This window comes from Pinus tabuliformis, chromosome 7 (genome assembly GCF_031772625.1).
Source record: "Pinus tabuliformis cultivar Carrire ecotype Pingquan chromosome 7, CPIR1, whole genome shotgun sequence".
Lineage (NCBI taxonomy): Eukaryota > Viridiplantae > Streptophyta > Pinopsida > Pinales > Pinaceae > Pinus > Pinus tabuliformis.
The window spans coordinates 518778863-518790157 of NC_142293.1; the positions used below are offsets into that span (position 1 = coordinate 518778863).

Below are 11295 nucleotides of genomic sequence, written 5' to 3' on the forward strand. Positions count from 1 at the left end.
TCCACCCCCTATCCAAATTATCAAACTATCATTTGTTCTTTCCATGTATTTTTGCTTCCATACATTACTCCATAAAGCTGATGGGTTTTTAAACCACCACCACCAAGTTTGGGCTCCTAGTGTTTAATTGAGGATTTTAGGGTCTCTCACTCCCAAACCATCGAGGTGGTTAGGATAGCATAATTTTTCTGAAGTGACAAGGACACATTTTTATTGTTATTTAGCTCCCCTAAAATAAGCATATTTGTATGTTTCTTATTTTTCCCATAATGGCTTTAGGGGTTGCCGAGGATGAGAATATATACATAGAGATGACTTGTCGAACTAATTTGCATATTTTTTAATACACATCATTAATCATATCTTTTTGAATACACATCATTAATCATATCAATATTATTTCAAATAGTTAAATTATACAAAATTTTAAATAAAAATTATATAAAAATATATGAAAATAACAAAAAAAACGGTCCACCATTATATCTTTTTATTTTTTAATTAAAACTTAGTAATGAATTGTTTTTCAAAATAATTAGTTTTCACCTTTTAAAAGGTATAAATAAATTATCTCCCTCCAAAATCCCTAAAAGATTAAAAGATTAAGATTATGCAAGTTACAAAACTCACAATTACTATTGTAAAAAATCTCACCAGATTTTAAAATAAAATTGAAGAAACACTCCAAAACGGACGGTCTCAAGGTCTTTTGGGTATCCGGGGGCGTGGTTAGGTAGAGTTCAAAATTCAAAATTTAAATTTCACATTGCCGGGCGCGCGGGACTGGGTCTTAAAAAGAAAATTCTTTTGCATATTTTTGAATATGTATCATTAATCATATCAATATTATTTCAAATAGTTAAATTATACAAAATTTTAAATAAAATTTATATAAAAATATATGAAAATAACAAAAAAAACCATTCACCATTATATCTTTTTATTTTTTAATTAAAACTTAGTAATGAATTGTTTTTCAAAATAATTAGTTTTCACCCTTTAAAATGTATTTTAAAACATATAAATAAATTATATCCCTTAAAAGATTAAGATTATGCAAGTTACAAAACTCACAATTACCATTGTAAAAAATCTCACCAGATTTTAAAATAAAATTGAAGAAACACTCCAAAACGGGTGGTCTCAAGGTCTTTTGGGTATTCGCGGTTTTAAATAAATTATATCCCTCCAAAATCCCTAAAAGATTAAAAGATTAAGATTATGCAAGTTACAAAACTCACAATTACCATTGTAAAAAATCTCACCAGATTTTAAAATAAAATTGAAGAAACACTCCAAAACGGACGGTCTCAAGGTCTTTTGGGTATTCGCGGGCGTGGCTAGGTAGAGTTCAAAATTCAAAATTTAAATTTCACATTGCCGGGCGCGCCGGACTGAGTCTTAAAAAGAAAATTCATGACGAATGGTCCATGGATGACCATGTGATGGTCATCGTCAGATGCTTTAAAAATATTTATGTTAATGGTCATCAGAAAACTGGGGCGGTTGTATGCTCCATGTATGCATCATCCGGTTCGCATAGTTTTTTTTAATAATTAATGCATATCTCCGTCAATGTTCGTTAAGCAAACGGAAATGGAGAGTTGGGCCAGAACAACCATGTAAGCAGGTTCTGATAACCTGCAATCGGGACAAGGGTTGCCCAGATACAAGCCCAACAACTCAACTACACCGGTCCACTAAGGCAGTTAGAGGAAAAGAGATGTGGGATAGAGATCATTGTCCTTGCCACCGATTGTGAGGAGTGGATGGCGGTTTTGTGCCGATGTGGCGAAAAGAGCAGTAGGGTTGGCCAGTTTCATTCAGCCTGGCCCGACAAGATCATCGTGGTAGCTAATAGAATCAGTTATAGAATCAGTGTGTTGTAAGCAGTCTGTTAATGTAAAGCGTATGGCGGGTACGGGGAGTGAAGGCGTGATGGTAGTTGGTCGCTTATTAGTTTTCGCCAATATTGGATGAAACACCACACAGGTCTAGTTAAATTGATATCAGTTTTGACCTATTCATCCCACAGTGTTGTTATCCAAAATCTCAATGAGGTCGTCAATTGGGAGGTTGTGCTCTGTTGTTAGAGGAGTGGGTCTGGATCGAACCCGCGCCCGCCGACGTCAGGAGAGCGGAGGCCGAAGTCACGAAAGCAGACTGAGTTTTTGTAACAGCTCTACGAACAGATGTTTAATAGAACGGGATGGTTCAGTGCATAGATGTTGGTCGTGGGTTATTCTGGTTTCAACGTTTTATTCTTGCTATTTTACTCCCTTGCAATTCGGTTTTTTCCGCGGCCTGCCCAAGCATCTGTCGGAGCTGGACATATTGGCACAAACAACTTTCTGGATAGACATCCCTTTTCAGTGCTTTCTTTCCTACAGAGATTCAGATACTTACAAGATGGTGTATGATTGCCGGAAAATTATTGTTCGTTATGTAAAAACAAGTTTAGTTCCGGATGTTCTTTGTTGCTTGCCATGGGATATTATTTACAAAAAATTAGGCAGAAAAGAAGAGGTGAGGTATCTGTTGTGGATCCAGTTGTATCGAGCACAGAAATTGATGGAATTTTTCAAGAAAATAGAAAAAAATATCCGTATAAACTATCTGTTCACAAGGATTTTGAAACTTATCTCTGTGCAGCTGTATTGCACACATATCGCTGCTTGCATCTTTTATTATCTGGCCACAACTATTCCAGAGGAAAATGAAGGGTCTACATGGGTTGGAAGTTTAAGTTTGGGAGATTACCATTATACTCATTTTAGGGAGATAAGCCTGTCAAAATTATATATAACCTCTCTGTATTTTACAATAACTACCATGTCCACCGTAGGATATGGAGATGTGCATGCAGTGAATCACAGGGAAATGATATTTGTAATGATATATATCTCTTTTAGTATGATTGTCGGGGCCTATGTGATCGGTAACTTGACTACGCACATCGTTAAGGGATCCAGGAGAGAAAGATTTAGTGATAAAATGACTAATCTGATTAAATATATGAAAAGACATAAAGTGGCGAAGCATATAAAGGCTGAAATCAAAGGTCTTGTTAGGTTCGGCTACGAGAGTAGCTATTATGAACCCAAAGTGTTAGATGATATTCCCGTTTTTATCAGGGCTAAAATTGCAGAGTCTTTACGTACTTCAGAAATTGCAAACGTTACTCTCTTCAATAATTGCAGCCAAGAATTTTTAAGCGGGATTGCGACGAGAATGAAAGAAGAGTTCTTTTTTGCTGGGGAGGTGGTAATTGAACGAGGAAGTGTAGTAGATCAGCTCTACATTGTTTCTCGTGGGTCTGTGGAAACCGTAATTGTTGGAGAGGATGGGTATGAGGAGACAACTGCACAAATTGAGCCCTATAGTATATTAGGTGAGATGGTTGTGTTGGGTAACATAGTTGAGAAATATAATGTTCGTGTCCGTCATCACTGCAAACTGCTTACACTAGATAAACAGACTTTTGTAAACATCACACAAATTTATTTCAAGGATGGAATGCAGATCCTCACTAATCTGCTTGAGGGAAAGGATACCGATTTGAGAAGTAAACTGCTAGAATCCGAGTTCGGTCTCCTTTTTGGAAAAGAAGAAGCTGAATTAGCCTTGAGAGTTAACAATCAAGAAAATGGCTCTTCTTTTAAAGATTCAGGAAGAGAGATATATGAGCCCAAAATATGCAGAGTGTTTCCTTTTCACCCATGGACTCCCATAGAGAGTAGAAGAGATGGCCTTGTCATGTGGGTTCCTCAGACAATTGAAGGCTTGCTTCGAAAAACAGCAAAGCACTTTGGTTCTGTTGGTACCACTGTTTTAACGGAAGATGAGGAACAAATTTTGCATGTAGACTTAATTCAGAACAATCAAAATCTTTATATTTTTCATGTTGGCGAGAGTAGCAACCAAGTACAGATAGAGATACACAGACAGATGTAATTTCACCGAGCTTATAAAGTACAAAAAATTCATCAAGATTGAAATGTATTGTCTACTTGATTGTATTTGGATAAAATGTTTATTCAGAACAAAAATATAGAAAGGTACCCAGAACTTTGCATATAATATTTTCCTTATTTTTGTTTATATGTGGTCTCTTTGTTTTTCTTTTTATGTGGTTTCTTGATTTTCTTTTGGATTGGAACCAGGCTACTCATTAATCAAATTGCAACTCAATACACGTTTGCAACTTCACCTTCATAGTTTAAGTGCACTGTATGGTTTGAATGAATAAAATGTTTACTACAGTGTGTTGGATTCAATGAAGTCCTCAATTGGGAGCCTGTCAATTGGGAACCTGTGCTTATTCGTTAAAGGAGTGCGTCTGGGTTGAACCCGCGGCCGCCGAAGTCGTCAATTGGGAAGCCTTATTTGTTTATTTAAACTTTCAATTCCAGGAAGAATTAATTCTTAATTTTGACACAGTTTATAGTATAACCTGTTTTTTATTTTCTTCATTTGATTTGTGGATTATAAGGCTATTTACAATGACAACTGATTTCTAGATGAAACCCTAACTTCCTGTGAAATATTGGTGAATTTACACGTGGGTTATTTGTAATATCCCATTAAAGGAGTGCGTCTGGATCGAACCCGCAGCCGCCGAAGTCGTAAATATGCTTTACTAATATTAATTAATAACTAACTAAAAATTGATGTAATAAATTTGCAATATTAATAACTAAATAAAAATTAATGTAATAAATTTGCAATCCACATATAAACAGTTATGATTTTTTTAGTTTTTTTTTCAAATATTTCAATGTCACATTTAAAAAGTGTTGATATTATTTATTCATTTAATTTATGAGGGTTAGGAGTTCAAACATTATAGATACATTGTTGCATTCATTAACGCCCTTGAAAAATTTCCAGTAAGGAAACAATGCTACATAAAATCAAATTACTATTTATTGGGTTTTAATTACTCTCAATCCAAGCTTAAAAATACAAATATTCTTTAATTATTGGAATTAAAATCTATTGGGTTTTAATAACTCTCAACCCAAGCTTAAAAATACAAATATTCTTTAATTATTCTAATTTAGATTGGAGTTAAATTTTCATCAACTTTTAATCCAAAATTTAAAATTAAAATCAAAATTATTTAGATGATTTTATTATTGGATTTTAAATTGGGAATTAATACAAATTAGGAAGTGGTAATAAACCCATTTATTCTGCAATGTTGTTTTACCTGCAAGCAACTTGACTAAGTCCCAAGTCTGGTTATGCATCAAGGAGTCCATCTCTTCTTCCATGGATTTCTCCGACTTCTTTTTGGTTTCTACCTACAATTCTTCTTCATATCTTTCCAGTTCACCAGTATCAGTCAACAATACACAATATAATGAAGGAGAGTATCATTCAGGGGGTATATTTATCCTGGGATATCTTCTAACACCACTTTTAGGTGTTTGAGGTGCATGTTGCTATTGTGATTGTTCTTGTTGTTGTGGTTGCTGATCATTATTATTTTCAGGCACCTTTACTTTTTCTGTGATCTCAACAAGCATTGTGTATTCTTTGTTTTATTTTTCCTAATTCTTTCCTTGCATTTGATCCTTATACGAGACCTTTTCATTGAATATGACATCTCTACTCCTAATGATTTTGTGATTTTCATAATCATATAAGCGATAACCAAAATCATTTACACCATATCTAATAAAGGTACATTTCTTTGATTTTGCCTCAAGCTTTTTTTCTATTTTCTTTATTGATGTGGACAAAGGCTTCACAACCGAAAGTCTTTAAAAATGAGTAGTTTACATTTTTACTTGTCCATGCCTCCTCTAGAATACCACCATCCAAGGAACTTGAAGGACCTCTGTTTATTAGATAAACAATCATATTTACAACACCTTCCCAAAATTATAAGGGAAATCCTGCATGAAATATCATGCACCTTGCACACTCCATGATTGTCTTCTTCATACTTTGTTGAATTAAGGCTTCTATGATCCATATCAAGTTTTTTGAGAAGATTTTTCGGTGTAAATCACATTAGAATACATTTGTCGACGTGTTTAGAACCAACAAATGTGGTTCATTGTTCATCCTTTCTGACACCATTTTTTGTGGTGTTCTCGAAACTATCTTCTCTCTGTGAATTCCATGCCCTGGACAATAGTTATCAAACTCTTTGTTATAGTATTCACCTCCATTGTCTAATCTACGACACTTCAACTTCTTTCCAGTCTCGTTCTCAGAAAAAGCTTTCCATTTTTTGAAAGTATCAAATACATCAGATTTATTTTGAATATAATAAATCCAGGTTTTCCTAGTTACATCATCAATAAAAGTAACATAATAGCGAGAGCCACTGAGAGATGATACCTAAGCAGGTCCCCCCCATACATCTGTATGAACAAGCTCTTCTTTTCCTTCCGAACTCTGATAAATCTAACTCTCTTTTGTTTTCGATAAACACAATTTTCACAAAAGTCCAAATCAACATGCTTCAAACCTCACAACAAATTTCTTGACTAAAGAATTTACATCCCCTTCTCACTCATGTGCCCAAGCTTATGATACTGGAGTGTCGTATCTGCTCCTATGGCAATTAAAGTATTAACAGAATTAGAAATACTATTGCATAAATACAATGTAACAACATTTTCTCCTTTTTCTATTACTAGGGCTCCTTTAGTGACGTTCCATATTTTGTTTGTAAAAGTACTTACACAACCTTCACCTTCCAACTGCCTTGTTGAAATTAGATTTTTTTTAAGATCTAGAACATGCCTTACCTCCTTCAATATCCATTGGTTTCCATTTTGTTTCTTTATAAAAAACTTACACATTCCAATGATTTTATAGGGTTTATCATCACCCAGATGAAACTACCCAAAACCTCCTTGAACATAGTCATGAAAATGTTTCCTATCAGGTGTGGCATGGGATGAGGCCCTTGAATCTACTACCCATGCATCAATGATATTCTCTAATGAAATAATCAAAGCATCTTGCAACACATCTCCTCTCACATTCGCTTCATGATTGTTCTCTTGTTGTCCATCTCCTTCTTTTCCCTTCCGAGATTTACAGTCTTTCTTCAGGTGTCCTTTCTTCCCACATTTCCAGCACACTATCCCTAATCTAGATTTTGGTCTATCTTTTCTTGGCTTACTGTGATTTCCTGGGCTCCTTCCTCTTTCCATTTTTCTTCCCCTAGTCTCTACAGTCAAAGCATTACCTGATGTCTCACAGGAGCTTTTCCATCGCATTTCCTCGCTAAGGATAGTGCCAACAACGTCATCAAACTTTAAAGTACTAGATCCAGAGACAGAGTTACTAATAGACATAACCAAGCCATTCCAAATTTCTGGCAATGAGCACAGAAATAACAGAGCCCTAATGTCATCATCAAAATTTACCCCTACAGAACTTAACTGACTAGAAACCATGTTAAATTCATTTAAATGATCAACAACAAATCCACCTTCTAATATCTTCATATTAAATAGACACTTCATAAGAAATACCTTATTTGAGGCTGAGGGTTTTTCATATAGTTTGGCCAATGCCATCATTAAACCTTTTGTGGTCATTTCCTTTGAAATGTTGAATGCCACCGACGTTGCCAGACACAGTGATATTGTTCCTAGTGCCTTTCTGTCAAGAATCTCCCATTCTACATTTGTCATACTCATCGACTTCTTTGATTTTTCCGCTAAATAGTAGGTACATATATTTATGATATAGATAATCTTCCATTTGCATCTTCCACAATTGGTAGTTTTGGCTGTTAAATTTCTCAACCCTAAACCTACCATCTTCCGCCATTGCTCCCACTCAAACCAGGAACCCTTCTCTCCTGCGAGTTTATCAGCCTTCAGCTCTGATACCAGTTGTTAGAAATTAATTAACGGAGTAATGAAATGCACAAAATATTGTGGAAACACAAAAACAAAAATTCATAAAACAATAGAGACACGGATATACGTGGTTCGCCCAATTTTTTCTACGTCCATGGAGAAACAGCCAGTCCTTCTTTTTATATTATCCAGCAAAATGAAGAGATACAACCTACAACAAATCTGTTGTAATTTCCTCTTCCCTCTCACATAGTCTCCTATGTCTTTCTCACTCAGAATAATATTACACAACCATAATAAAATTCCCTCATATAAACTGAGGGTTTCCTTCCAGCGCAAAAAAAAACCCTAAATTAACATAACTTCTATCGTCAGATCATCCGCCTAATGAATGACCCAGATTGACTATGAAATTACAATATTTTACAAGGAAAATTTTCATCTATTTTTAGCTTTAGGGGTGCTTCCCCTGGACCCCCGTTAGGGGGGGCCTCATAAAAGGCGTCATCGCCCCCCCATTGGATGATGATTAAATGGGTTGTGTTGCTACCCCATTAGGAACAGGGATCCAATGCGGTTGAAACAAAAAACCTATGAACAATCAGGAAGATAATCAGGCTCCACACCCAAGTGGGAAGAGGGAGCACATGCAGCTATACCTACAGGAGTGTGGTGGAGCGATGTAGATCTTTAGTCCAAGAGTTGCAGAAATTTAAAAAAGGTCCATTGAGGCATTTACCGCATGGATCATTACCTTGCTATGGGAGCCCACAATATTCAATAGAAGGAGGATCAATGTTAGTCATATATTGAGGAGTGCAGAGGAGTGTTGAAATCAAAGCAAGATGCTCAGTAGCAGAGTCAAAAACAACACATTTTTCCTAGTAGAAAGTTGTAGACATAGTTGATTCAATTTGTTTTTTTTTATGCTTCTTAGTTGCACATGTTGTAGTAGCAGCAACAACAGTGAGAGGTGTTGCATGCAGTACATTACACAGTTGCAGGATAGGGATGGTTGATAATCCATTTCTTGCTGAGAGGGAGTGTTGAAAATGCAGCAATAAATTCTAAATTTTGATTTTGACTTAATCAAATTGAGGAAATTCGAAATTCCACATTAGCAGACAACTTGGAGGAGTTAATTGAGGTGACATGGCTCTTGTCACTCAGTTAAGAAAACTCAATTCGAGTTAATGAGTTGAAGTTCAATTTTGGTATGTTGATTCCAAAAAAATAGGAGTATAGCTCAGTTAATTCGAGTTAAGGGCATGAAGTTCAGTTCTATGTAGTGATTCGTAAATTTTAGGAGTCGTGGTTGAGTTAATTTCAGTTGTAATCAGTTAAACTAGTTCTAACTGTTAATAGAACTAGTTGGTGGTCATTTAGGTAGTGGGACATCAGTATAACTCAAAGATCATCTAGTTAACTGATCAATTAGCTAATAGTTATCTCATCCATGCAAATAATACGAGTTTCCCAATTGTGTTGGATTTTCCAAGACATTTAACTAGTAGTTGTAAACTAGTTGAGTGCACAGGTGTTGCATGAGGTCAGGTGTTCAATCCTGAGGAATTGCACAAGCATTTTGGAGGAAATTCCTAATTAATAGGGGCGTATTTATTCAAGAATTTTGCAAGCAAATAGGGGCTCAAGCAGAGGCATAAATTTGATAATTCTGGGTCAGAGGCCTTCAATGAGAAGAGAGATGGGTTATGCACTTACAAGGTGTGCACATTTGAGAAAAGAAATTGTAATACATATCTATTCATTAGATCAATGCAAGTAGGCATTGGTTTTTTAGCAGTTTCATTTCCCTGAGAAAAATACTATTTTCAAATGTGTGATTTCTTATTGCATTTCTAATATTTTTGTTCTAGATTGTGAATTAATGTCCGCAAAGCAGTAGAGTAGGTTTATGTCTTGTGATTTTGATTAAAATTTCATGAGTAGTTGAAAATCTAAAAATTAATTTCTAAATGCATCTTACCACCCTCAAGCCATATTTAGAGTCTAAGGAGTTAAGTGCTCAAGGGAATCCACACCAATACAAGTCAACTAGATCACATAGAAATCCAAAGTCCACAGTGTCTCCACCTGCTCAATTCTATAGGAATTTAGAGCTCAGAGTACCTCTATTTGCTAAATATGAATCCAAAACACATATTGTCTCCACTTGTTAAACATTATAGGAATCTGGAGCCCATAGTGTCTCCACTTTCTAAACAGAAATCGAGAGTCCAAAGTGTCTCCACTTGCTAAATATTAGAGGAATCTAGAGTCCACAATGTCTCCACCTACTAAATAATATAGGAATCCAAAGTCCACAGGGTCTCCACCTTCTCTTCTCATATCTTCACTTCATGCTCCTCTGTGTGCTCCCATTCACTAATCTTCACGCCAACTTTTTTTGCGAATTGTCTCACATTTTCTATTTGCGCATGCCTTTGCTTGTCCCCCCTGTGCATAATTCTCTCTTGTTTTTCTTCTCATCAGTACTTTTATCTTACATGTTGACTCTCCCAACACATCTTGTGAAAAAGGGAGCTCTCAAGGGCCTTCTCCTTTACTGCATGCTTCCCATACACAACTTCAATGTTTGCACCAACAAACCATTTAATCCATTAGGGAGATAGGTGGAAAATAAATGAAGTGGCTTGGGTTTAATCACTTCCCAAGCAACCCCTCCTCCACAAAACTCTGAATCCATATCCACTCCTCCAATGTAGCCATTATTCACATTTCCACATTATTTTCTTGAATTACAATTCATAGTGACATTTACAACAGGGGTAGCAAAAAGGGATGTTACAATTGGGGCCGATGGTTGGAACCCCAAGCACACCTAAAAATGACTATGACTAATAGAGCTATGGAGGGATTTTTTATATCTATGTTGAACATATCGAAGGATTTCATTCCATCTACATGAATGCTTGGATTTTTACATGCATAAGATATGCATAATCGCCCTATTGGATAATTTTGTTCGTCCACCTATTTGGGGATGAAAGGTGATCGATTATGTCAACCTGGTATTCATCAAAGACCATAGGCTAGACCAAAAAGTACTGAGTAACCCATTGTCCCAATATGAAATCATGCTAACCCAAAATGAACCCAAACATGCTTAATGAAGAGTTTAGAAATGGATTTAGCTATGATACTCTTCTTGCATGGAGACAAAAATGCCATCTCAGTGAATCAATCAACAACCACAAACACATAATTGTACCATGCTTGGTGGATGGAAAACTTGAATATAATCCATGGATATCGACTCCCAAGACTTGTTTGGGCTAACTTGAGTGTACAAATTGTACTTCTCGATGGATGGTTTAGTAATAGCACAAGCGATATATAATCTAATATACCAGTGAACATCCTATGAATCTTTGGATAATAGAAATACTTTTGAAGTGTTGATGTTGTATTCTCCACACCAAAGTGCCATGTCACTTGA

At 35.7% G+C, this 11295-nt stretch overlaps 1 pseudogene; it reads left to right on the plus strand.

Moving 5' to 3' along the window:
- The first annotated feature begins 2055 nt into the window (after nucleotides 1–2055).
- LOC149248344 (potassium channel KOR1 pseudogene) lies at nucleotides 2056–3954 on the plus strand (annotated as a pseudogene).
- Nucleotides 3955–11295: the final 7341 nt, after the last annotated feature.